The 25,714-nt window shown below is 27.2% G+C and overlaps 1 protein-coding gene across 19 annotated transcripts in view; it reads left to right on the top strand.

The window, feature by feature from the left end:
- The window catches only part of LOC123263674 (glutamate-gated chloride channel), a 168,465-nt gene that overhangs the window by 59,840 nt on the left and 82,911 nt on the right, over window positions 1-25,714 (top strand). For 18 of the 19 annotated variants that reach the window (XM_044726600.1, XM_044726598.1, XM_044726602.1 and 15 more), the window contains exon 2: window positions 3,073-3,279. The gene's annotated coding sequence lies outside the window, so the exon portion shown is untranslated. Of the gene's footprint in view, window positions 1-1,493; window positions 1,571-3,072; window positions 3,280-25,714 lie in introns of those variants that run through there. The other variant, XM_044726599.1, reaches the window with a different exon arrangement.

A 25,714-nucleotide genomic window follows, 5' to 3' on the forward strand; every position in this document is an offset into this window, starting at 1 on the left:
TATATAAATTAATTTTGTAATAAAAAAAACAAAAATGGATGATTTCCCAAATTTGAGTCTTTTTTTTACGAACAGGGGTTATTTATTGTCCAGTTTATACATATTAAGGAGTAAGGAGATAGGAGGAAAGGATTACTTATGGTAACTTAACCTAATACGCTTCGTAAATAAATAAAAATCGCTTTGCCCTAACCGAGAACCGAACTTGGAACCTATCGCTCGTCAAAACTTACGCGCTACCCGCATCGCTACTTGCCGATTGGTAAAAGGCGAATCTCAGTAGTATCATAAGCTTTTTAAAAGACGCGTCTTGAAATGACTAAGTTCTGAGTGGAATCTGAAAAAGAACTTTACGGAGAAATTAAATGAATAGTAATAATTATATTTATAGACATTCAAAATTGAAATTTAGTTACCCATTCTCAATTATTAATCTTATACTTCTATTTTCAATTGTAAGATTCGGTAATTGCTTATTTTCACGGGGTGTGAAATCAACATGATTAGATTATTTTCTACTTAATAGATATTTTTTTTTTAGAATAAATCTAAAATAGAAAAATTTTTCAAAATTTTTTCAAAATGTTAATTTTGGGATAAGAAAAATTATGAAACATTTCAATTTTTTAACTAAAAACAAGTTATGAAAAATTTCAAATTTTGGGTTAAAAAAAAGTTTTAGCAAAATATCGAAAAATCGATAATTAAAAAATTTTTTTCTACTTGTAAAATATTTTTTATCAGAGTAAATCTAAAATAGAAAATTTTTTTAATTTTTGAAAAATTTCAATTTTAGAGTAAAAAAAAAAAAATATGAAAACGTCAGTTGTTGGATTAAAAAACTATGAAAAAATATTAAAAAATTAATTACTTTTAAAAAATGTGAAATTAAACAATTACCTGCGATTCTTATATATTTTTAAAACTTTTTCAGTGAAAATATGTGAACTAAGCTGAATTTAGAAAAGAATAATATTTTTTTCCAAAATTCAAATTTTGAAAGAAAACCCTTCTCTGAGATTATTATTGTTATTATTATTATTATTATTAAATTTTTAATTTTTAAATGTCAACTTTTCATGTTTTTTATTAATTTAAATTTTCGCGCCTAAGAACTACAAGATGGCAAGAGAAATAATAATAATCAACAAGATGACAAATATAGTAATAATATTTATAATGATAATATTATACTCCTGGAAATTTTTACGGTCAAAACAGACCTGCGTACGCCTGTTTTAACCGTACTTATTCTCCGATACCGTCTTGTACGGTCAAAACAGACTCGATTTTTAGCGGCATATTAGACTTCAAAGAGTTGGGACATTTTTACGGTCAAAACGGGACTCGAATTTTGACTCGGGAATGTTTTCTAAGCCTCATCAGTGTAATTAATTTTTTTAATTTATAGGTGCATAATTTAATAAATTCAATATTGACTTCACTTGTTATATAATTTTGAAGTGAATATGTGACGATGATTCTTATATATTTGAGGCATTTTTTGTGTTTTTAACTTTTTTTATAAGAATTTTTAATCATCTTTGGATATCTATAACTTGATTATGAGGTAAAAGACCTTCACAGTAAAAAATATTATGTATTTATCTTGAATACGGTCTGTGCTAAAAATTTTTTGTGTTAAAATAAAGTAAAGTTTAACAAAAATTGTATTGATTTTACACAAATTTTTTGACTATCAGAAAAAAAGAAATATTTAAAGATATAAAATATTTGGATATGGCCAAATAAATATTTATTTCTGGTAAATGTATAAAATATTTGAGCGATTTAATTGCGTAAAATAAATAGTTTATTTATGGTAAAGATTGGTTTATTTGTTGTAAATAAATCATAGTTGAAAATAATGAACTTTTAAAATTTATTTTATCAATTTTCAAAAATTATAATGGCTTTAAAATGAAAAAAAAAAAAAGTTATTTTTTATTTTTTTAGTTGAATAATTCAATATTTTCCGTGTCTTCTATTGAATAAAAGTGTTAATTATAGGTTAAGAATAATATAGATTTGTTTTCGTAAAATATAATATTTTAAACAACTTACCATATAAGTTAAGTATGACTTTTTCTAATCCCCAATAAATTAATAGTTCATCCATCGATGAATAGAATTAGTGTCGCTGTAGCTTTAAGTTGTAATCAAAATGTTGTTTTCGACAAATTTAGCACCTTTACCACAAATAAATGATATAACTCTGACGAATAATTAAATAATTCGAGTCAACTGTTATATTTACTTGTACCCAACCTATATAGTTGTCATAAGGAAATATTTTAAAAAACGACTCAAATAAATTGATTTATTTGTGACAAATATTTCTTTTTTTCTGTATACGTAATATTGTACTGAAAAAAAAATTTTTTTTAAGAAAAGTGTTTTTTCTTTAATTTCACTCGTGCTTGGTCGTACATAGTCGTATCAGGCCACACTGTAAAAAATTAGGAGTAAATTTTTATACACATTTTTACGATGTAACATGGTATAAATTTCGAAATGTAAAATTATGAAAGTGAAGATATTAAAGTCTGGTCCTGGATTATGTAATTGTTGTAATAGTTGTAACTTTTCGTACAATTTTTTTCCGTGTATCCGAGTGCGGAACTTTTAGACAAGTAGAATTTTTTATTCAGCTGAAACAAATTTTATATACCGAATTACTGACAAATAGTTCAAAAAATGTATCTAAAGTTTAAGTTTGTAAATAAAAATTATATTTATCCTAAAAATTGGATTTGCTTGGAATATTGAACCCAATTTTCATGATTATTAATTTTTTTTCAATAAGTTTCTTAAGAAGATTAATTTTTTAAGATTTAGCTCAAAAAATCGTTTTCAAATCTCCAAAGCCAAAAAAGTTGTTTTTAAAAAATTTTTAAAATTGCTACATAGTTTATTAAATTTTTTAAACATTTGTGCTAATTACTACTGATTGCACCCGAAAAAAACGACTTATAAACTAAAAAGTAATCTTACAGAATTGATAAAATTTTTGCACCTTTAATTTTTCTTACAGACTATTAATATATAAATCTTCTTTTTTTGTTTTTTTAGGTACTGGAATCAATCTGTCGGAATTGGGGAACGAGATGAAGAACTGAAACTATCCATTTTCTCCATCGAGGTTTGAATAAAAACAAAGGGTAAGCAAGTGTAAACGAACAACAATGAAAATGGAAGAGCATAGAAGTTGAAATAGACCCTACAAAGCATCGGCAATCTGCCTCTTCCTTTGCGGCCAGTGACATTTTTAAAGCTAAGGTACGACCTTATTGTTTAATAATTGACATAGAAAAAAATATTTTTTCGTTTTATTTTTTATTATCGATTATTCGTTACCGCATGGTGAAATAGTTTAGTTATTCTTGCATATAATCATCGTTAACATCGTCATTCTTATAAATTTATTCTTAGAATCAACCCTGACCCCCTCATTCAGCTTGACTCCATTCATCCTTGAAAGCTTATTTTTATCGTTATTATAATGGTGTAAATAAATTTAAATATCATAATACAATTTAAGTATTATTGATATTTTTTTGCATGAGAAGTATATACTGTATACTCATTTATTAAAGGACGAGAAGACGGAGGACTTGATACTACGAACACTCGAGAGTAAAATAAAAAATAAAGTGATAGCTTGTTCATAAATTATTAATTCAGTTATATTATGCAGTACCTAAGCAAACAGCTTGTTTATCGAGCCACCCTGATACGGATACACTTTGTTGTATTATACGTACACGATATACTTTTCGCTAAAATTAAAGACGTGGAAAAATTCTTGAAATGTTCAAGTTTTAAAATATTCTATCGTCACAAAAAGGTTTTAAATTATTTGAAAATTATAAATTTCGTTTTTCTGAGCATTGACTATGAGAAATTGTTAGTTACTATCTTTGTTTTTGTATGGAGAAAAATGATCTCGATAAATATGGAAAGAATAATAGTCGAGAATGGAGAAATTTTGTAGCGTCATTTAGCCGATCTGCAAACAGGGTTTGAGTGATGAATGGAATTTATATTTACAAGATTTAGTGCCAAAGAAAATTACGACTGTCAATTGATGTAATAAATATCAAAAATGAAAAATTTTATCGTAAAAAAAAAATTTTATAAAAATTTATGAGCAAAATGGTAGAATAAAATTTCGTTATATTTTTTGAAACTTTTTGAAATTTAATAAAATTATATAAAAATTACTCTTCGTTCGTGGAAAAATTTTTTGATGAAATCGTTGCCTATGATAAAATTTAAAGGAGTTCTCATAAGATTATATACATTTTTTTTCGGGAATTGTTTAACGTTGAAAATTTTCGGCTCAATTGAAAAAATCAAAAATTTTTATTTTTATCAATTTTATTATCATCAAGAACTAGCTGTTCCCCAGTAGCTTCACTGCATTTTAAAATCTAGACTTTAAATTTCACTGGAATATTTTTTGACTAATTCGCACAGATTCACAATTAATGAAATTCCCATTTATTTTTTAATTTTGTTCATGTAATTATTGTAGCTAATATTATTCATAACTTTCATTGTGTGCATATTGTAACACTCCCGTCAACTTTTGTACAAAAATGAATAATAATTGATTGGAAAAAAATACCAAATTTTTTTTCTAAATAGAGTATCGAACGTTTCAGTTTAATTAATAGTTTGGGGGGCGTCCATTAATTACGTGAGGTGTTCTAGGGGGGGAGTGGATCATGCTAAATCTTACCAAATCTCACTTAGGGGGAAAGGGGGGGGATCTTAACAAATATCACGTCATTTTTTCTCTAGCAGAAAACAGTGTAAAATTGCGTGAAAAAGTATTTCTATAATAAAATATGGCCAAATTTGACACAATAGTGTTTGTTGTATTCGTCTGAACCCTGCAGAGCAGCAAAGTAGCGCTCGATTGTTTAATTTGATTATTGATCGATAGGATTCACTAATTTTTTAGGTATAGATTTCTTTAGAAATCTATCGGTGGTAGTCAGTCTCATGTCGTAATTTTAATACAATTTTGTCATAATATGTTTAATTATCTTCAATTTAAACTATTGTTCGTCGACTTTTAATACTTTTTTCAATTTATTTCGTAGTTGAGAAAATTCAAAAAAAATCAATAATAAATTAAATTTTAGCTTTTATCATCAAATGACTTTTATATGTAAAAAATCCTTTTTTTTAGGTAGATGTCTTTAAATATCTATTTGCTGTAGTCAGTCTCATATCGTTATTTGCAAAAATATAATAAAAAATAAATTTTAGGACATTACGGCCTTTTAATAACGTGTTTTTTTCAATATTCAAACAAGAAATCTACCTATCCATGCCGGGTGTAGCCGAATGGCACTTTTTTTCTCAATAATCCAACCCGTTTACAGCCAAAACATAAATTTTGAATAATCTCGCGTGAGATTAGGGGAGGGGGGAGGGAGTTGAGGAAAATCTTACGAAATCTTATCAAGGGGGGAGGGGGGGTTAAAAAATTCTCAAAAATGCCTCACGTAATTTATGGACGCCCCCTAATGCCTTTTAATAACGTGTTTTTTTCAATATTCGAGCAAGAAATCTACCTATCCATATCGGGTGTAGCCGAATGGCGCTATTTTTTTTTAATAATCCAACACGTTTACAGCCAAAACATAAATTTGAAAGAATCTCGCGTGAGATAAGGGGAGGGGGGAAGGAGTTGAGGAAAATCTTACGAAATCTTATCAAGGGGGGAGGAAGGGTCGAAAAATTCTTAAAAATACCTCACGTAATTTATGGACGCCCCCTAAGTCAATTTTTGAAAAAGTTATGGCAATTTAAAAATAAAAAAGCGGTTTTTTTGAAAAACTCATAACTATTTTTTGGTTGGGTAAAAAAATTTGAAAAAATTATGAGAGACGTTTTTGATAGGGTAGAAAAGAATGGTAAACTTTTAGTCAAATCAAAAGGGGTCAGGGTCAAAAGTGGTCGATTTGGCGTGGAATGCCCCATATGAATACAACTTTTGTCACAACTTTTTTTTTGTAAATTAAAGAAATAATTGTTTTTAAAAGTTAATAATTTTTTTAGTTTCCGTCAATTTTACAGCTAGGTTATATCGACGTCAAATATTTACTTCGGAACTAAAAACTAGTTGAGATAAAGGAAAAAAAAATCCCACGGTCGATTTTTCAGCTTTCCTATCTCGTGTTTCAACATCCAGCCATTTGGAATTTTTCATTCAATTTATCCACGAGTAGTAAGTGTTTTTGTACTATTCAATAACATACGAGTAGAGTTTTAAGCGGCAACTCATTAAACTCTGTCAGAGCGTCTGAAGTAATTTTTTTCCACGTCATTATTCAATGGAGTTCCTCGTAATGTGAATGTAGGTTATAGTTATAACTATAGTGTAAAGTATAAAATTGTCCCAGCTAAAGAATAGGTCTCACTATGCTTATTCAACTTACCCCTTCCTTTATATCCCCACTGTGAAATTGAAGACCGTTTTATAGTTAAGACAACCTTAGGATGTAGTGGCGGCGCTCCGGTTAACCTCACATTAATAAATGATGAATGTATGCGAAAAAAGTAAATAGAGGTAAAAATAACTGCCTGAAATTAGCATTAAAGGTGGATTATCTGAAACACATTAAATACTTTTTAAAGTCGGTTAGAAATGTACATTGAGAGAAAAATATGGTTCTCTGAACTAGGAAAATCTAGTTAAACAACATCACCACTATTTAATTGAAATTCTTAAACCTAAAATTATTTATTACATTGAACCCCAATACATAGTTACTTGAACTATTTTTAGTTAAATATGGGCTCAATAGTCATCTCGATTCTCTTAAACTCAGAAAACAGAAAAATAATTCGGACAACCCGGACCGAGTACATCATCCATAAAAACCTTTCAGTCATCTAATAATTTTTTGTTTAGCACGATAACAGGAAAAGATTTTTTAAAATATAGTCCATATAACTATTTATCAATAGTTACGTCAACTAATGCATAGTTCGAGTAACTACAAAAAAATAAAAAGGCCATTTGGCAGCCGAAATGGATGTAGATTTCATACTTCAATAAAAATAATAAGTTTAAAGGTTTTTAATCAATTATAAGTTTTAAAATTTCAGTAATTTCGAGAAAAAAAAAATAATGCAACAGAAAATTTCATAAAAAGATAGCAGATTTAAATGTAATTTTTATTTAACATATACAACAAAATATGAAAATTAAAGCTTATTTAAAGAGCTTCAGGTAAATTTTACAAAAATTCAATACAATGTCACATTCAAAAGTTATTCAATAAATAAACTGTAAAAAAGTGTATTTTTATGATTTTGAAAATTAAAAAATTCTGTAATTTGAAAACTGCATGACCGATTAAGCTCATATTTAAACTTTACCTTTGTATTTATCAGTAGAATACGGATACTGAATTTCGTAAAAATCCGTTGTGAATTGTAGACACCATCGTCATGACAAGCAGATCTATCAAGCTAGCATGGACTCGTCCATCAGGCATTGACTTGTTATTCAAGCAACAAAATTTATTTGTGGTGCTAAATTTGTTGCTAATTAGTTGCTCTATTTAGAATATTGTTGCTTGTTTAAATTCCGAGAAATCAATAATAATGACCGTCCAAGATGGGCTCTGACACTGCTAGCTTGATATGCCTATGACAAGCCGCGTTCTATCCCATATATTTATGAAAATATACATACATACATAAACTTTTGAACTATATGTATTTTCTGACTCAGCTCGTCGAGTTAAGTCGGAATATAGCAAAATTTTTTAAAAGTTGCGTCATGAGGACCAATGCAATAGTTCAATTTCTATGAAATTCACTAAAAACTTCAGAAAAACTATATTTTTATATACTTGTGACGTTATAATTCAACTAACTATGCACTTTTTTCTGTGTAGAAAAAATTATTATCACCTAAGGATAAAAATTAATGACTATGCTTTAATTGAATCGTATTTTTTATCTTTTACTTAATTTTATTCAAATAAAGGATAACTATTCAAACTACTAGATTCAAATTGATTTAGCAATAAATAGTATATTACAAATCAAGGGCAGTAAATAAGAAAGCCTCAGATCACATGTTTATTGACCTCGGCTTCGCCTCGGACAACAATTACATGTGATCTGAGACATTTCTTATTTTACTGCCCTAGATGTGTAATATACTTTTTTCTCTGGAAGTCTAAAAAAAAAGTTCACTGGTAGAAAAAGTATCTTGATTGAAGAGTATAAATCCTTCCAAGGATCTTATTAGTATGAAGACAACCGGTTGTCACGCTTCAAGAATTTTTTGTCTTGAATCTCGAATTCTTGGCTCTGAAGACAAACATCTTCGATCGACAACTATTGTTGCGTGATACAAGAGTATATTATTCTCGATCGATACAGTTAAATTCATCCAAAAACAATTCTCCAGAATTCACAATAATTTCGTTTTCTTCTATCTTGGTTCAATAACTATCCTCTTCATTAAAAATACCTGACTAATAAATAAATATTTAAAAAAAAAATAAAATTTCAATATATTTTAAGCCAACGTTACAACGTATCTTAATCCTCGATGAAGAAATTTTGGACAAAATAAAGGTGTGTCCTGATTGAAAACAGTAATGTGCTTTCATATAATAAAATTATTATTAATTCTTGAGTTAATTTCGACAATTAAGAAAAATTGAGACCTTGAAAAAAAAAATGAAATTTTGAAGAAAATATTTTTGTTCTTGAAACAAGTCGTTTGTTTCAGTTTAAATCTGCATTTATAATATATCGGACTTGCAGCTAAAAATAATAATGTAAAATTCAAATTACCTAATTTTACTACGATTACATGTGAGCACTCTTTTGTTGTGACTGTTATTTGTTTATAGCAGGAGTTACCATCGGATTACCAGTTCACATTCTCTTGAAAGCTTTCAAAATAAAGCGTTCGAGTTTTTCTAAAATTCTGAAATTAATAATTGATATTAAGCTTGAATAAATGGTTAAATTATTAATTATTAAAATTTATATCAAATTATGTAAATTTGACTTAAATGATTTCAAAAATACTAAATATTTCCTTTGTTTCAACATTGGAATTCTAAGAAATGTAATAAAATGTATTTATTGATTTTGGTTTTTCTAAATCCGAACAAAAACAGTTTCACTGTAAAAAAATCGCGCCAAGTCCACGTTCATAAGACAATTAAGAAAAAAAAATTTGTTTTTTTCTTTACAAAAATATATAAAATAAAATGGCACTAAAATCCAAGTAACCGATATGATTGTTTATGATTTTCGGAAATTAAAAAAAATTTTGTTACAAATTTAAAAATTAAAAAAAAAGTTTGGAACGTATTTAGTGTGCGCGGTTGCAAAATTTGAAAAAATTGAAATACACAATGACGCACACCAAGTACGTTCCAAAATTTTTTTCTTAATTTTTAAATTTATAACAAAATTGTCTTTAATTTCCGAAAATCATAAACAATCATATCGGTTACTTGGATTTTTAATTTTTTATTTTATATATTTTTGTAAAGAAAAACAAATTTTTTTTCTTAATAGTCTTATGAACGTGGACTTGGCGCGATTTTTACAGTGAAACTGTTTTTGTTCGGATTTTAGTATTTTTTGTAATTATAATAAAAATTTACAATTGGTACCAACTTAATTAAATCTCGCGTTGGTTGCATTTTTTATAGCAAACTATCCCCTTGAAACTACAGTTTATGTAAAAATAATTCCAGCGCACCCTGGCGGGCGTAGATGTAAGCTGTGAAATATCTATTTTTAACTGTAATTTCCCATCTAATGAAGGATTACTATGCATTCTCGAATTATTTAGTCTGTGGCAGATCACTTTGCCCATCGAAAAAAAAGTCAGGATCGAAATTTTTGCGTTGCTATAGTTTGTGCTGATTAAATTTAATAATTTCAAGTAGATTAATTGTTATAAGTGAATATAATTAATTAATAACAGTCAAATAAAGTATGAATTACTGTTATAATATACAATTTAGGAAAAAAAAGTACCGTAGAATTAAATAAAATTTTGCAACCTCAAAGTACCGTTCTGCTTACAGTAAACACAGTCGGTAGTCTGGCGCTCCGTTTACAGCAGATTTGAACGGAACTTGGCGCCAGATTCTACCGAATCTGTGGATTTACTAAATTAAATTTATATAAATATATCATAGTCACAACGTAAAGTCCTAACCATTAGACGATCACGGCCAAAAAATATATCATAGTACTGTGATTATAAAATTGTTGTGTATTTTTGCCATTGTGTCTTTTTCCTTAGCATATAGTTGAATAAATAAGATCTAATCTATGTAATTAAGAGAGTAAAGAAAATTTTGTTACGGACATACTTTATTTCAAAAGGAATTTTTATAATTAAAATATCGTCAGGAAAATTTTAATTTAATTTTGTGCCTTTTCATGATTTTATTTATTTTTTGATAATAGTAAATGTGTCACGATAAATTATATCATAACTAACGAATACAGTCACCGCTTAATTATTTTTGCAAACTTACTAATTATGATAACGAATTTCACTTACGTCTTTATGTACTGAATGCAAACTTTATCATCAATTCTTGGAGACTTATCTCGTTTCATGCTTATGTCATCTCCTGCTCAGATTAATCTTCTCAATCGATCTTCAAACGCAAACAAATGCATCGCAAAGAATGACACCTGATTTTACAAGATTCCCGGCGGCTTACAGGACGCTCTAAGACCATCAGAATCCGAATAAAAAGCAATTAGGTCACGTTATAGGATTTACGTTAGCGAAGGATCATGAATCCCGTGTCTTTTTCATCCGCTAACTTCTATTCCGGTGATTCATTTCGCAAAAGTTCCAAAGATATATGCTTGACAATTTCGAGTTTCAGCTAAAATTCACAAGGAGCTAGTGGTTTATTATCTGTAAGCCAATTTTTCAAAAACATGTCCATTGTTTTCGTTTAAATCCTTGAAATGTCACAAAAAGTAATTAAAGTCTAAAGATAATTTTATAAAAACTTAGCGCCCGCACTGATAGAAGGATTTAGTACGGAGTACTAAACTAATTTAGTAAGAAAATTCTTAGTCATTTATTTGAGAGAAAAAAATATTTTTTACCCATCAATATTATTTGTTACTGTTTAATAAATAATTTATATTAATATAAACAAAGCCTTATTATATTAAAATAAATATTTGTTTCCACCAAATAATATTTAGTAGTAGGTACTAAATATTTCTTAGGTAATATTGTCGGTAGATGGCTATGCTTTAATTTCAATGTGATACATAACCTATTCACTGACTAAGATAATTTTATTCAGCTTGATTTTGGGAGATTTATCAAACCTTTGAAAACACACATACTGACAAATTGCTTATATGTCATTTCTCAGTGGAGTTTAGTTTAAATTTTATTGTTTAAAGTTTAAATTTTATTGATATGTAAAAAAATTGTTTAATTTAAAATTTTTTAAGTGTCTCAAAATAAAAATATAATTTAATGGGATTTTTTTCTCTATAATACCTTATATCTTTACTTAAAATTATTTATTTTAATTGTTTTGATTTATTTCGAGTAAAAAAATCAGGTTATACGCTAAAATTAGTTAAAAAATTAATTTCTTTAATACCAATAAACGATTTATTGCGTAGCAATAAATAATTTGTTAAATACTACTAAATATTTATTTGATAGAAATGAATGGGCTTTAATAAATGATTTAGTAACTATTACTAAATATTTGGTAATTTATTTATTTATGCACTGATAGAAGGATTTGTTTATAGTTAAAAATATTTGTTAATATTTAACAAATCATTTATTAGAGACCACTTTTTAGTCCTTAACAAATATTTCTTAGTATTTAAAAAGATTTATTAATATTTAATAAATGAATATCTGATTTATTAAATACAAACAAATCATTTTAAATACTAAGAAATATTTGTTTGATACTAAAAAATGGTCTCTAATAAATGATTTGTTAACTATTAACAAATATTTTTTTAATACAAATAAATCCTTCTATCAGTGTGTGCCATTACATAAACCCAACAGCCCAAAGGGCCAGTAACAGGGTTACTTAATTTTCACAATGTTAAAGATTTTGACAGAGTAAAAACTTAAGTAGAGGTATGACTCAATACAAACTAAATTTCTATATTTAAATAATTATTTTATTTTAACATGAAGTCAGTAATGAAAGGTTTGTTACTAAATCTTATTAAATAAAACTAAATTCTTCTATCAGTGTGTAAATATTTATCCTGCACTCGAATAATCAGGCTTTCATTTTATGACCGAGCGAGTCCAACTAGACAAATTGAATTTGGAAAGCATATTTGGCAGGAAAAATGATAATGATAATGTATATTAGCAGTTGTATCAAAAGAGGAGGGAAGAATCCTTCTAGGAAGTGGAATGACTTCAGTACTAGGACGAGATGAAGCCACGTGACCTTACACTATAGCGAGTTTGCCGCAACGCCTGGTATTGATCGTGCGGCATCAGCTGTACCGTTAACAGTGTTGCCTTTACCACTAGAGAAGCATCGTTCGACAATAGAAACAAAGCTCGGAAAGCTATAAGCTATGAGCTAGTACCGCTACTTCAGTGATTACAAGAGATAAACAAAACGTCACTAAGATCAATTGTCCTATAAGCTAATATGTTTTTTTTTTTTTTTTTAAACGCCGCTGTTGTCTATTGTTCAGACGTCAATGCATTTTCCGTTTATTTTATAAGTACCCAAACATGTTGGTTAAACAGGCTAACCCTTGGTTTACGATGGATTAACCGCTTACCCCACTGACCTCCAATGGGTTGGCTGGCGTTACACTAACACCCATTACTACAATCTAGACCTATAGGCGCCAAAGCATCACGGAAACTCAATGGTATAATATAACTATTATGTTTGCGTGTTAATAGATTATTGCTTTAGTCATATATTTATTTTTTATTAATGTCACTTCCGGATATTAGACCGTCCGGCTCTATGAACTTTACAGTGTATACAATAGTAATGAAGAAATTATACTTTTGATCAAATTTAAATTTTTTTAAGTGTTGCTGTTTTTCAACCTATAGGTGAAAACTTTTCATAAAGACACATAAAAACTTTAACAGCTGAGTTTTGGAATTAGATACTAATATGACCATATCGAAAATTTGATATCGATTTCTGGACTGATATGTCCGTAGGGTGCTTCATTTGAAACGATTTTTTTTTCACTGGCACTGAAATATTGTTCGAAACATAACAAAAAAAAAATCGTCAAAATTTTAATTTTTAATACGCTGAAGAATAAAATTTCTTTTGAAAAAAAGAACATTGTTGTGAAAAGAAATTAATTTGTTGAAAATTTTAAACAATTTTATTTCTTAGCTGAAGAAATTTTTTTCTATTTTAGAATTCCAATTCGTCTTGATCTATTCAATTGATTAAAATGCAGCTTACGACAATTGATAGGGTTCACTAGACTTCGTATCGGCTCCATTATATTTTTAAGCTCATCAATCGGAAATATAATTATTCGCTTGAAATACAATGTTATTGAATGGTTTTAATGAGTCATACAATACCATGTTTAATCATATTTTCATTAATCACTAATCATGCAAAATGTTGCATCATAACTTTACTGTCTACTAAAAATTTAAATTTTTAATATATGTTGCAATAAATTTGTTTGTAAATAGATCAAAAATAAATTCAATATCATTAATTGACTGTTTGAATATTTGCGAACGTGATAATTATTCTTTAAAATTATTAAACAGTTTTATTGACTTTATAATAATTTCATAATTTTCTACATTAAGAGAAAATATTTCTTTTGAAAAAATAGGCATTGTTGTGACAAGGAATAAATTTGTTGAAAATTTTAAATAATTTTATTTCTTAGCTGAAGAAATAAAAATTTTTCTCGCAGTAACTTTTTTCTTGAAAAAAAGTTTTTTTGATTTCGAAAAAAACAATTTTAGATAGAAAACTTGCGAATTTTCATCTAAAATTTTTTTTTCCAAATCTAGAAAACTTTTTTTCAACAAGAAAGTTAGAGAAAAATTTTTATTTCTTCAGCTAAGAAATAAAATTGTTTAAAATTTTCAACAAACTAATTTCTTGTCACAAAAACGCCCATTTTTTTCTAAGTAAATTTGTTCTCTCAGTGTACTTCCCCTTTCTCGTTGATTTTTTTCTTTAAAAATCATGTATTTCTACTTATATTTTTTAAAATTTTTACTTGAGCGGTTATAATATTTATGGAAACTGTTCTTGTAGTAATATTAAACTCTAACTTGTTTCACTTGAATTATATTATCGCTCTGTCATTTTCTAGCCTTTTTTTCGTATATTTTTGAAGATATTGACAGAATGAGTAATTTTACCAAAAAAATGCAAGTATATAAAATTTGTCGGAAATTTAATATCCTAAAAATTTGATTTATACATTCATATCGCTAAACCAATTAGTTTTTAATATATGAGCAGTTGAATATTTTAAAATATAATTGCATAAAAATATAATTTTTATAATAATAAAGTTGCGTAACTTATTTTTTATCTAAATCAATTTAAAACAAATAATAATTTTACATACTCAAATTAAATTATAAATATTGAATATAATAAAAAAAAAGTTTGGAAAATCCAAAAGTGCAAGACTCATAATGCTCATTTAATTATGAAATATTAAAAAAAAAAAAAAAAAAAACATAAGTCGTTCAAAATTAGTTGCCAAAAAAACAGCTGTACTAGGAAGGTAAAGCACAGGCGCCTCTGGTGTAATAAATGTACATAATATGTATAGATATATCACCATCCATGTAAATTTTACATGGATATATATAGATATACAGTCTTCTGGCTTTTTTATTTTGTTAATTGTACATGAATGACACTGAATTACCTAAACATTCGCATTCGGTGACCTACAATTCTCCTTAAGAATTAAAAAAAAAAAAATTTAACTTAATTGATGCATTTTTTCGCAAGCTATAGTGTTTTCAGAGTTTCATACATGACGGACAGGAAAATTTTTTGACCTATTTTGATGTTTTTTTCCGTTTCTAGTGCACTAAATCAATTTTTGAAAAATGTCAAATTAATCTCCATTAAATTATCTTTACAATAGTATGCAAAATATCTTGATTCCGTGAACTAACAAGACTTTAATAATGAAAATAGTTGCCGAAATGAGGCGAAAAAAATTTTTCGATCGTAAATCACTCTCTGATACTTTGCATCATGAGTCGTGCAAAAATAAATTTTTAAACAAAAGTATAATGGCTCTTTTCTTTTGCAATTTTTATGAAATTTATTTACAAATATTTTGTCTGTAGATAATTTGATTAAAAATTTGTTAAAGTTACTCTGGATTTAAATCGGAGTATTTTCGGTAAGCAATAAAAAATTAATATTGATTGGATGTGATTCTATTAGTTACAACAGAACAAAGATGAAACACTTCAAATTTATATATTAGTATAAGAATTATTTAATTCACTTAGTATAAATATTTGTCTTCAAAAGATGTCTAAAGTTTAAAATTACAATCGGAATTTGTCTTGTCTGTTACTGTTTACAGTTCAAAACTTTTGAATGTTCGTTGCTGAGAGAATATTGGCCAGAGTTTGTAGTTTATGGTTATAAAAAAAAATGTTACATGAGCAGAAAGAAGAGATAGCGAAAACGTAAATCAATAGCGATAGGGTTAATATAGATTGGTATTTTTATATTTTTTATTACAAACTGTGTCATGGTGGTTAATAATAATTTATTTTTATCTAGTATCTGTTATACGTGCACTTGTAAATTGTTAAATAACTTATGAATAATATATGTTATATGCCTATTTATGAGCTTGCATAATTATGTGTAATTATGTGTAATCATAATCACGTATGAAATTATGCGGTGGACTTTTATAAGCCGAACATATTCGTGTATGACCGTATTTTGTTGAAGTGTATTTGTTAAAGCTAACTTTAAATAATTATTTCGTAGTTTTTTTTTTGGAAATTCAGAATTTATAAGTAAATTTTATTGAAAAATCACTTTATATATTTTTTAAAAATGAATGTTCCAATTTTTTTATTTTTTATTTTAGTATAAAAGCTATTATGATTTTTTAGTCACTTATCGACTTTAAATCTTGACCATCGGTAAGAGCAATCTTGCATTTTATAGTAGCGAATAAGATAATTTATCGTAACTATAAAGATAACTAATTCGTGAGCAGAATGTGAAAAGATACGCCTTAATGTACGAGCTTATAAAGCAGAAAACCCCGACGGCATGTTATAAAGTTGTGTAAAATGCATTTCTGTCTCACTTAAAAGTCTCTTGGATTTTGTACTTCACCAAGTGGAATAAACTTTATTGAGCCGACGCTCTGGTCAAAATACGAGTGCAAGTTTTTTTTTTTTTTTTTCTCAACAAGACGTGTACACAGATGATTATTTTTTTTTTCTTTAATTTACTAAAAGAATATTCTAAAATACTTTGGAAAATTAGAAAATAAAATTTTATTTTTTAAAAAGTATTGAAGTCTGACTATAGCAAAATAGTTCTACTTAAGGAGTTATGCCAACATAAAATTTGTAAAAAATCAATTTTTTTTTAATAAACAAATAATTTATGTTTTTAAGAAAAGTTTGGAAAATCTAAAAGTGCACGACTCATAATACTCATTTAATTATAAAATAATAATAAAATAAAAAAATGTGAAAAAAATATAAAACAGCTGTAATATATATATTGATTCTTGATAAAATTAAGGGAATAAGAGAAATTTTGTCTCGAGTGTATTTATATGATGAAATGAGTTTTTTTTTCTTTTTAAGTTAAATTTGGTATCGTTGGAAAGGTCTTGACCTGAATTTATGTCTTTAGAAGGATTCATATGATTTTCAGCGATGGTTAATTTATTATAAGTTTTTGGAAAAGTTCTAAATAGATCCGAATTCTACCTAAAATATCATTTGTTTATTTATTTATTTATTTTATTTGGTAAATGTCAATAAGATTATAGATCCAATAAATTAATCCGTATAATTTAAAAAATTCTAAAATTTTTGTTACAAATATATCTTTGTTACAAAATGGATTAATATAGTTAAATTTTATACCATCAAAAACATCGAAAACTGAATTTATGTTTTTTCACGGTTGGATTTTTTTTTGGTGATAGTTAATTTATCATTTAAATAGTTAAATGAGTAAGCAAAATTGTGTGACGAGCGTATTTTTATTTTAAAAGGGATTTTTATAGTTAAATTTGGTTTCATCAAAAAAGTCTTGACCTCAATTTGTGCCTTTTTACGATTTTATATATTTTTTACGATAGTCAAGTTTCTATGTTGAGTTCTTGGAGTAATTTCAAATAGCATGTTTCTTGGTTCTAAGTTTGTGTCTGTCCACTGTAAAAAAAACCGGGGTAAGTCCAAAGCGGTGTAGGTGTTAAAATTTGCGGTGTTAAATTCCAACACCGAAAGTGATGTTAAAATAACACCGCTGCCGGTGTAAATATTTTTTTCCGGTGTTAAAATATTTTTTGATGTTGAAGATATTTTACTCTGTGAATACTTTTATTCACTAAATTACTACTATTGGGCAGTATATTCATTAATTCATAAAACTATTAATTATTGAAATGGTAGGTGTAAAATTGTATAATTTTTAAACAAAGTCTGTATTACATAGGTAACAATTTAAATAACTACAAACTGGGACACTCTGTGTATATATATATATATATATATATATATATATATAGCATATATATGCATATATATATATATATATATATATATATATATATATACACAGAGTGTCCCAGTTTGTAGTATATATATATATATATATATATATATATATATATATATATATATTATTATTATTATTTTAACCCCGCTTTTCAGACTTCTGTCTCGATGGGGGTCCGGCCGAGACCGGAAGGGGACTCCAGGCTGATCGGTACATTAAGTTTTGGCAGAATAAGTTTTGGCGGTATTACATACATTTTCAGCCTGGAGAGTAATGCGGCGATGGGCCGACTTTGGGAAACTGCACGCATTTGCCTGTGCCCCACCGGTAGCACAGGGCTTGGGGAAACCATCGAAAAACCCAAACCTGTACAGCCCGGCGTGAGTTACGAGCACCGATGTTCACTGAAAATTAAATTTCAGCTCACACCGGGATTCGAACCCACGCCTCACCAGTCCCAAGCAAGCATGACAAGCATTATACCGCTTAGCCATGGGACTGGCTTATATATATATATATATATATATATATATATATATATATATATATATATATATATATATATATATATATATATACATATATAAACTTTTGAACCATATGAATTTTCTGACTCAGCTCGTCAAGTTGAGTCAGAATATAGCAAAATTTTTCAAAAGTTGCGTCATGAGGACCAATGCAATAGTTAGATTTCTATGAAATCTAGAATGATAAAATAATTGACTTGACTCAAGAGTCAAACTCTTGAACCAAGAATTCCATTTTGAAGAAAACGATTTTCTTGAGTCAAGAGAATAAATTCTTGAGCTAAGAAATTATTCTTGGTCTAAGAAAATTTTCTTGAGTCAAGAATTTATTCTCTTGACTCAAGAAATTCATTTTCTTCAAAATGGAATTCTTGGTTCAAGAGTTTGGCTCTTTAGTCAAGTCAATTTTTTTATCAGTGTACTAAAAAAGATTGTTCCTATCATTATACAAAGTATTATTGAACGAGCTTTCTTATGGTCAAAATACCAGTATAGTTGCGCGCAGTAATACTATAGTAAATTCCGAGTTTTCCCGCGTATATTGTGTTGTTTATATTGATGTTCAGTGTATTTATAAAAATGTTTGAAAAATCCTAAAGTGCACACCTCATAATCTCATTTTCCACTACAAAATTGATTAAAATATTACATATTTATAAGTGTATCGTGGAGAAAATAAAAAATATTTTTAAATCTTTTGCGCCATTGTCCACCCAGGAAAGTAAAGTACTGCGCATGTTTTATCAATGAACCTTATTTACATATATATAGATATACAAACAATAAGTGGATTTTAGTTTATCGCTAATTATAAATAAAATACATTGAATTAGACAGTGATCTTCGAAAGGACTTAGTTTTGGATAATACTAAAGCGTATAAAAAAAAATGGACTTGATCAGTTAAGTTTTTTGGCAGTTACCGTGACCACGCCAGTTTCCATACATACATCAAACTAACGAACTTCCACGGAATAAATTTTTTAAACATTTTTTTAAGTAATCTATTTAAAAAGCAAAATGTCTTTTAAAAATGTTATGTGTTGAAACTAGTGTTTTTCCCTGATATTTATGTGTAAATATTCTAAAAGTGCGATAGATAATAGATAGTGACAATTTTAGTTCTAGCACTACCTCATTCGCTTCGCTTATGAGGCGTGCAATATAGTCAAAAACAAATTAAAAAAATTTTTATAAGTAATTATAATTCTTGATACTACCTTGAAAATTATCATTTATTATTATTTATTACAAATATAATTTTTATTTTTATTCATTTCAATACTTATTAAAAAATTAAATTATGTGATTGAAGCGAGGTTATTATTATTCCATTTTGAATTCGGTTGGACTGAGCTTAATTAAATTAATATACCGTGCATTGTTTTCTTATAGATATTGTTTAGAGAGAATGTAGTCACTTTCAGTTTTTGGTACAAAATCTGCTAAGATCTGCCAAGAGCAGAGATCTTAGTAAACTTGAATGAGCCCATTGTGATAGTCAGTATACGTATTCTTCTGAGCAGTAGACGGAGTAAAATACCACGTATTGTTAGTAGAGCAATACAAAGTTTTTTTCTCAGCATAAGAAATTTTGTGAGTGGAAAAATAATTTTTTTCTTAGAGTAGGTTGCTCATAAAAATTTTATTAAAAATAGTATAAGGATATTATTTGAAATATTATTTTAGGAGCCTTTTCAAAATCGATATCACGAGTACGAAGAAAGATACAACGTCAAGAAATGACGAAGACTTTCGATGCATTGAATAACGTATTTGAAAACTTGAAAACTCGAATATGCTTGAAAAAAAAGCCATAGATTTGATATAGAATGATTTATGTTCGAGTAGTACTCAAGTCTTATTGATAAATTATACATATCTATGTCTGCATACACCTTTTCAGCTGTATTCTATCGAGATTCAACGGATTTTTTCTTGAGATTTATAGAATCGAAGATTATCCTTTCAGAAACGTCAAGACCCGTGACTCAGTTGGGATCAAAAAACATATTTTCAAAATTCAATCAATTGTTTCATATTTTCTGACATAAGTTAGTAAAAATTCATTTAGAATTAGCGAATTTTTATCAGAATATTGCTGAGCAGAAACAAACCTTATTTTTTATTTTTCAATTACAAAAAATTTATTGAGAAATTGTTTTAATTTTGAACATATTTTAAAAGCTTCACTTTTTAATTATACAGTAATTGAAATAAATGGTTTTTATGAACGGTTTATAAAACTAAATGATAACTGAATTTCTAGGAATTTTATCTTAAATTTATTCATAAAAATAGCTTCAATTTACGTTATTGCATGCCTTAAGCGCGATCGCGCGAAGGCATAGCTGTACTGGGGCCTAAAAATCAAGAGTTTCCTTTCTCGTCAAGAGAAATTGTATTTTTAATCCATTATCCTCGTATAAATGTTTAAAAAAAATACACTGGTGGCAAGAAGAATGATTTATAAAATAATTTAAAAAACTAACAAGTAAATTAATTTTCAATTTTGGTTAAAAAATCCGTTTTTTAAAACTCATAGTGGAAATAATTGTCAAAATATAGTGGTATGATCAAGATAACTAAAAAATTTTTATATTCACTAATTTGCGTCTCGATCGAATATTGCAGACCTGAAAAAGTTTAATAGATACGAAAAAACAAATTGCCATACGCCGTAGATATGAATTTTAACGACTCTAACTTTTCTAACTTTTATGAAATTCGTATTTGGATCACTTGATTATAAATTTATATTAATTGTTCCCTCAGGGTCTATGAACATCAGAAATTCAATGTCCAGGGGGAGAGATATATTTTAATAGTATGCCAATGAACGCTCGAGTTCCTCTTTAACACGATATGTTTGATTAATGGTCAATAGTTTGAAACACTTTTTATTCGTAAACGTCAATTGTAGGCAATTTTAACATACACATAAGAAAAAATTATTGTAATAATCACCAGCTACGTTAGAATTTTTTTAGTAAAAAATTAATCGATTTTTTAGCGGCATTTAAAGAATTATATTTGTTTTTTTTTGAAAAATTTATTTTTTGATAATTTTTAATTTTTCTATCCACATACTTTTTCATTATAATCTTGTGATACAACACATGGAATTTGTAAACAATAGTGTTATGTATGATAAAACCCGACTTGATCATGTGATCATAATTCAAGTAAATTAAAGAATAATGATAAATGATAACTTATTACTATCTATCATTTTATACGTTCATATATTTATTTATTAATAGAAGCAATATTGTGACAGTGAATTTTTTTATCCTTAAAAAATTCTTGTTATCATGAGATGAATAGATAAATTTTGCGTATACGAAAGTATAATAGACACATTTTATTATTATCGATCAGAGTTATGTATACCCGATGGCTATAATTAAAAATACTTTTAAGGTCGTCTAATGCTTACAGTAACTTCTCAGACTTACTGTACTATTAAATTAGGGGGAGGGTATAGAATGGGATAGCAAGACTAAATGGAGTACCCTACAAATTACGAAAAAAAAAATATTTTTATTCCAAAAGCTCTTAAAATGTTTAAAATTCATTTTTAACTATTGCAGAAAAAAAATTTATTCACTATTGCAAAAAAAAAATTAAATTTTTGTAAATCGCATCTGAAAGCTTATTAAGTAAGCTTTAATTTGCATACTTATATATTTTTTTAAAATAAATAATTTAGGAATGACAGAAATTCGAATTCTTTAAAATCCTTAAACATTGGCACTTTTACTGTTTCTTTGCGACATAACTAATGAATGCGATAACTTGTAAACTTTTTGTAAACTGCATCTGAAAGCTTATTAAACAAACATTAATTTGCATACCTCACCATCAGTCTAGGCCAAAAATTACTTACTCTCTTTGTCTATTTAATGGAATTTCACTCTTGCATTCGTTTTGAAAATGATTATTTTAATAGTTATTGGATTCACTGTGAAATCTACACGGAAAAAACGAGATTTAACTGGTTTCCATGTTGGACGGAACCTAGTTCCATCTATAGTGAAAAAAATTTACAAATGGTTACTACTTCAATGTAGACTGTAGTAGGTACAGTTTTCGTTTATTTCAGTTCAATCCGAGATGGGGCTCAGAGCCATCTGAGATTTATCTGTCTCAGATGGTTGTCAGTACCGCGCGCATGCTCGTCAGTCCCATCTTACATAGAAGTGGCGTCCATTTGGAATTTAACTAGAATCTATCTGCAGATAGTACCTATTTTTACATTATCATTTTCAAGTGCATTTTGCAATCAAATATATATGAATAATATGAATGAATAATAAGTATATTATAATGAATAATAATAATAATAATATTATAATAATAATACACATTATAATTTTATTCCAAATCAAAAAACTAATCCTTAATAAGTTTAAAAAAAAATAAATTTAAAAGAAAAAATTTAAATTAAAAATTAAAAAAAAAAATTAAAAATTGAAAAAAAAAAATTAAAAATTAAAAAAAAATTTTAATTTCAGTGTAGTACTATTTTTTAAAATAAGAAGTTGATGAATACCAATCTTCATCTTGTTTTAAAAAATAGTACTACACTGAAATTAAAATTTGTTTTTTTAATTTTTTAATTTTAATATTAATTTTTGAATTTTAAATTAAAAATTTTTCTTTTAAATTTATTTTTTTTTTAACTTATTAAGGATTAGTTTTTTGATTTGGAATAAAATTATAATGTGTATTATTTATTATAATATACTTATTATTCATTCATATTATTCATATATATTTGATTGCAAAATGCACTTGAAAATGATAATGTAAAAATAGGTACTATCTGCAGATAGATTCCAGTTAAATTCCAAATGGACGCCACTTCTATGTAAGATGGGACTGACAAGCATGCGCGCAGTACTGACAACCATCTGAAACAGATAAATCTCAGATGGCTCTGAGCCCCATCTCGGATTGAACTGAAATAAACGAAAACTGTACCTACTACAGTCTACATAGAAGTAGTAACCATTTGTAAATTTTTTTCACTATAGATGGAACTAGGCTCCGTCCAACATGGAAACCAGTTAAATCTCGTTTTTTCCGTGTACTTCCATTTCGGCTGCCGAATGGTCTTTTGTTTATTATCTTGATACTAATTTTCACCTGAGCATTTCTGGAAAAATGGAACTGTATTTCATATTTGGAAAATAATTTTTTTTTCTCTTTTTTAAGGGATACCCTATTTTGCCTTTCAAATTAAAAATTTTTGATATGATCAATATATGTACTGATATGGGAATTATCTATACATGGCTTGATATGTGCATATAATATTTTTTATTTGGCCATATATAGTCATTATATGTCCTATGATCTGACCAATTTATATATCATAGCTGATACGGCCATATATGAGCATGTCAGGCGATATTCGAATATTTTTTCACGAGTAGTAATTACTGTAGTATGTTTCTTAATTAATTGATTTTCTGTTGTGCTACTAAATAAAATCTCATTAATACATATTAATCAATATCTATTTATTCATCTGAGTCTTGTAAAAGCGTACAAACAAAGTAGCACTTCACTAGTTATATTTAGCATCTCTATTCTATATTCCGATTTGTCGGATATAAACCACTATCCTCTCATTCAATCGAATCGATTAATTTGAAACTTTATTAGTCAACAAACTCTCTTCCATTGTGTATCAAAAGCAATTATTAATGTTCCACTCAATCACGCTATTTTTATCTACAAAGTTAAGCTTTACCTGAGACGCTATTATTCGGAAAATTTTTGAAACTTAAATTTTTAATTGAGGTATAAAGCCGGAACTGTTTGTGAGCTTTTGGTTACCGTTATCGCTCACAATAACAGTTAATAAATCAATTTCCATTTAAAAGCTAATAAAACATTTTTGTTTACAATTGTTATCGTAAAAACTCAATTTTCGAATTGGAATATCGAATTATTCACTTCGCTGTAGTTGTTTTTGTTAGTATGTGTTTGGACAGAATGCATTCATTGTTAATGAGGAAAAAGAGAAGCTTTGCTTTACAAATTATCGCTTACATAATTTATGTTTGCTACTTCGTTTTGAAATCAAAGACTGTCGCTAGTTAAATTTTCAAAAGATATACGTCTTCAGCTTCTCTAAATTAAACAGATTTAACTTTTGAATAAAGGTAAAAATATCTGGTAAAATTTAATTTCAAGTATCGAATTAAGGCAAAGAAATTTTTTTGTTATTAAATTAAGGGATCCTTCTGGTTCCAGCGCTCGAAAAAAAGCATTCATTATTTTTTTACACAGAAAGTATTATAGATATTGATATAAAATTTATTCAGCCACCATACAAAATCCCTTCACCCTTTTTAAAAATTTAATTTTTTTCCACTCGAACATTTACATCATGAACGTCGTAAAATAATATAGATACAGTGATCCGATCTTGGATGGAGGAGAAATTTTAACATAATATTTTTAGATATAAGGTAAAAGCCCCAATTATTGACGGGGGTCTAAATATTGACACCCTAAATTATTTTTAAATATATTAAATTATCTGTAATAAGAATAACGATCAAATAAATTTTTATTATATTCTAGTTAATTAAAAAATTGAAAAAAATCACATTCAGTTCAAAATACTAAATATTAATTATTAAAAAAAAATATAGTTAGTACCAGTTCATCAAATCAGCTAACGAGCGTCTATTTTCTTAACAACTTTGGTTAGAAAAGCATTTTTTTTAACTGCCGAGTTTAAATTAATTTTTTCATGTAATTATATGATCTATTTTTTTTTTAATTAACAATATATGAAATATTTATAAAATTAAATAATCGAAATTAATTGTATGCTTTACGATATTTAAATAATGGGAGTCAATAACTAGTTCATAATTTTTATGGTGAATCCCATATTGACAGCCAGTCGACAGCGCTATGACGCCTTTTTTTTTAAGTATAAAATACGTTATATACGCGATTATATTCAAGGATTTTAACTGTCAAATAACTCGGCGTGTTTTAGTGTTAAATAAGTTTTTAAACAAATTGTTATATTTTTCATAATAATTATTCATTCATAGAAATTATTATTAATTAACTTTAATAATATTGATTACTTTATACCAAGTTTTTGATAAATAACAATATAACCAAATGATTCGACGCATGTGCAGTAGGGGCGACAATAATTGGGGTTACGGTACGTCAATAATTAGATCAATCAGTTTTTCAACCCGTCAATAATTGGTGTATCCAGATCATATATTTAATTATTTAAAATTAATTAGTAAATATCACTGATTATCATTTTAAAAAAAGAAATTGATTAGTTAAAACATTACTGAAGACATTACCACAAACAAAATTCATCGATATTTATATT

The sequence above is a fragment of the Cotesia glomerata genome, linkage group LG4 (genome assembly GCF_020080835.1).
Source record: "Cotesia glomerata isolate CgM1 linkage group LG4, MPM_Cglom_v2.3, whole genome shotgun sequence".
Lineage (NCBI taxonomy): Eukaryota > Metazoa > Arthropoda > Insecta > Hymenoptera > Braconidae > Cotesia > Cotesia glomerata.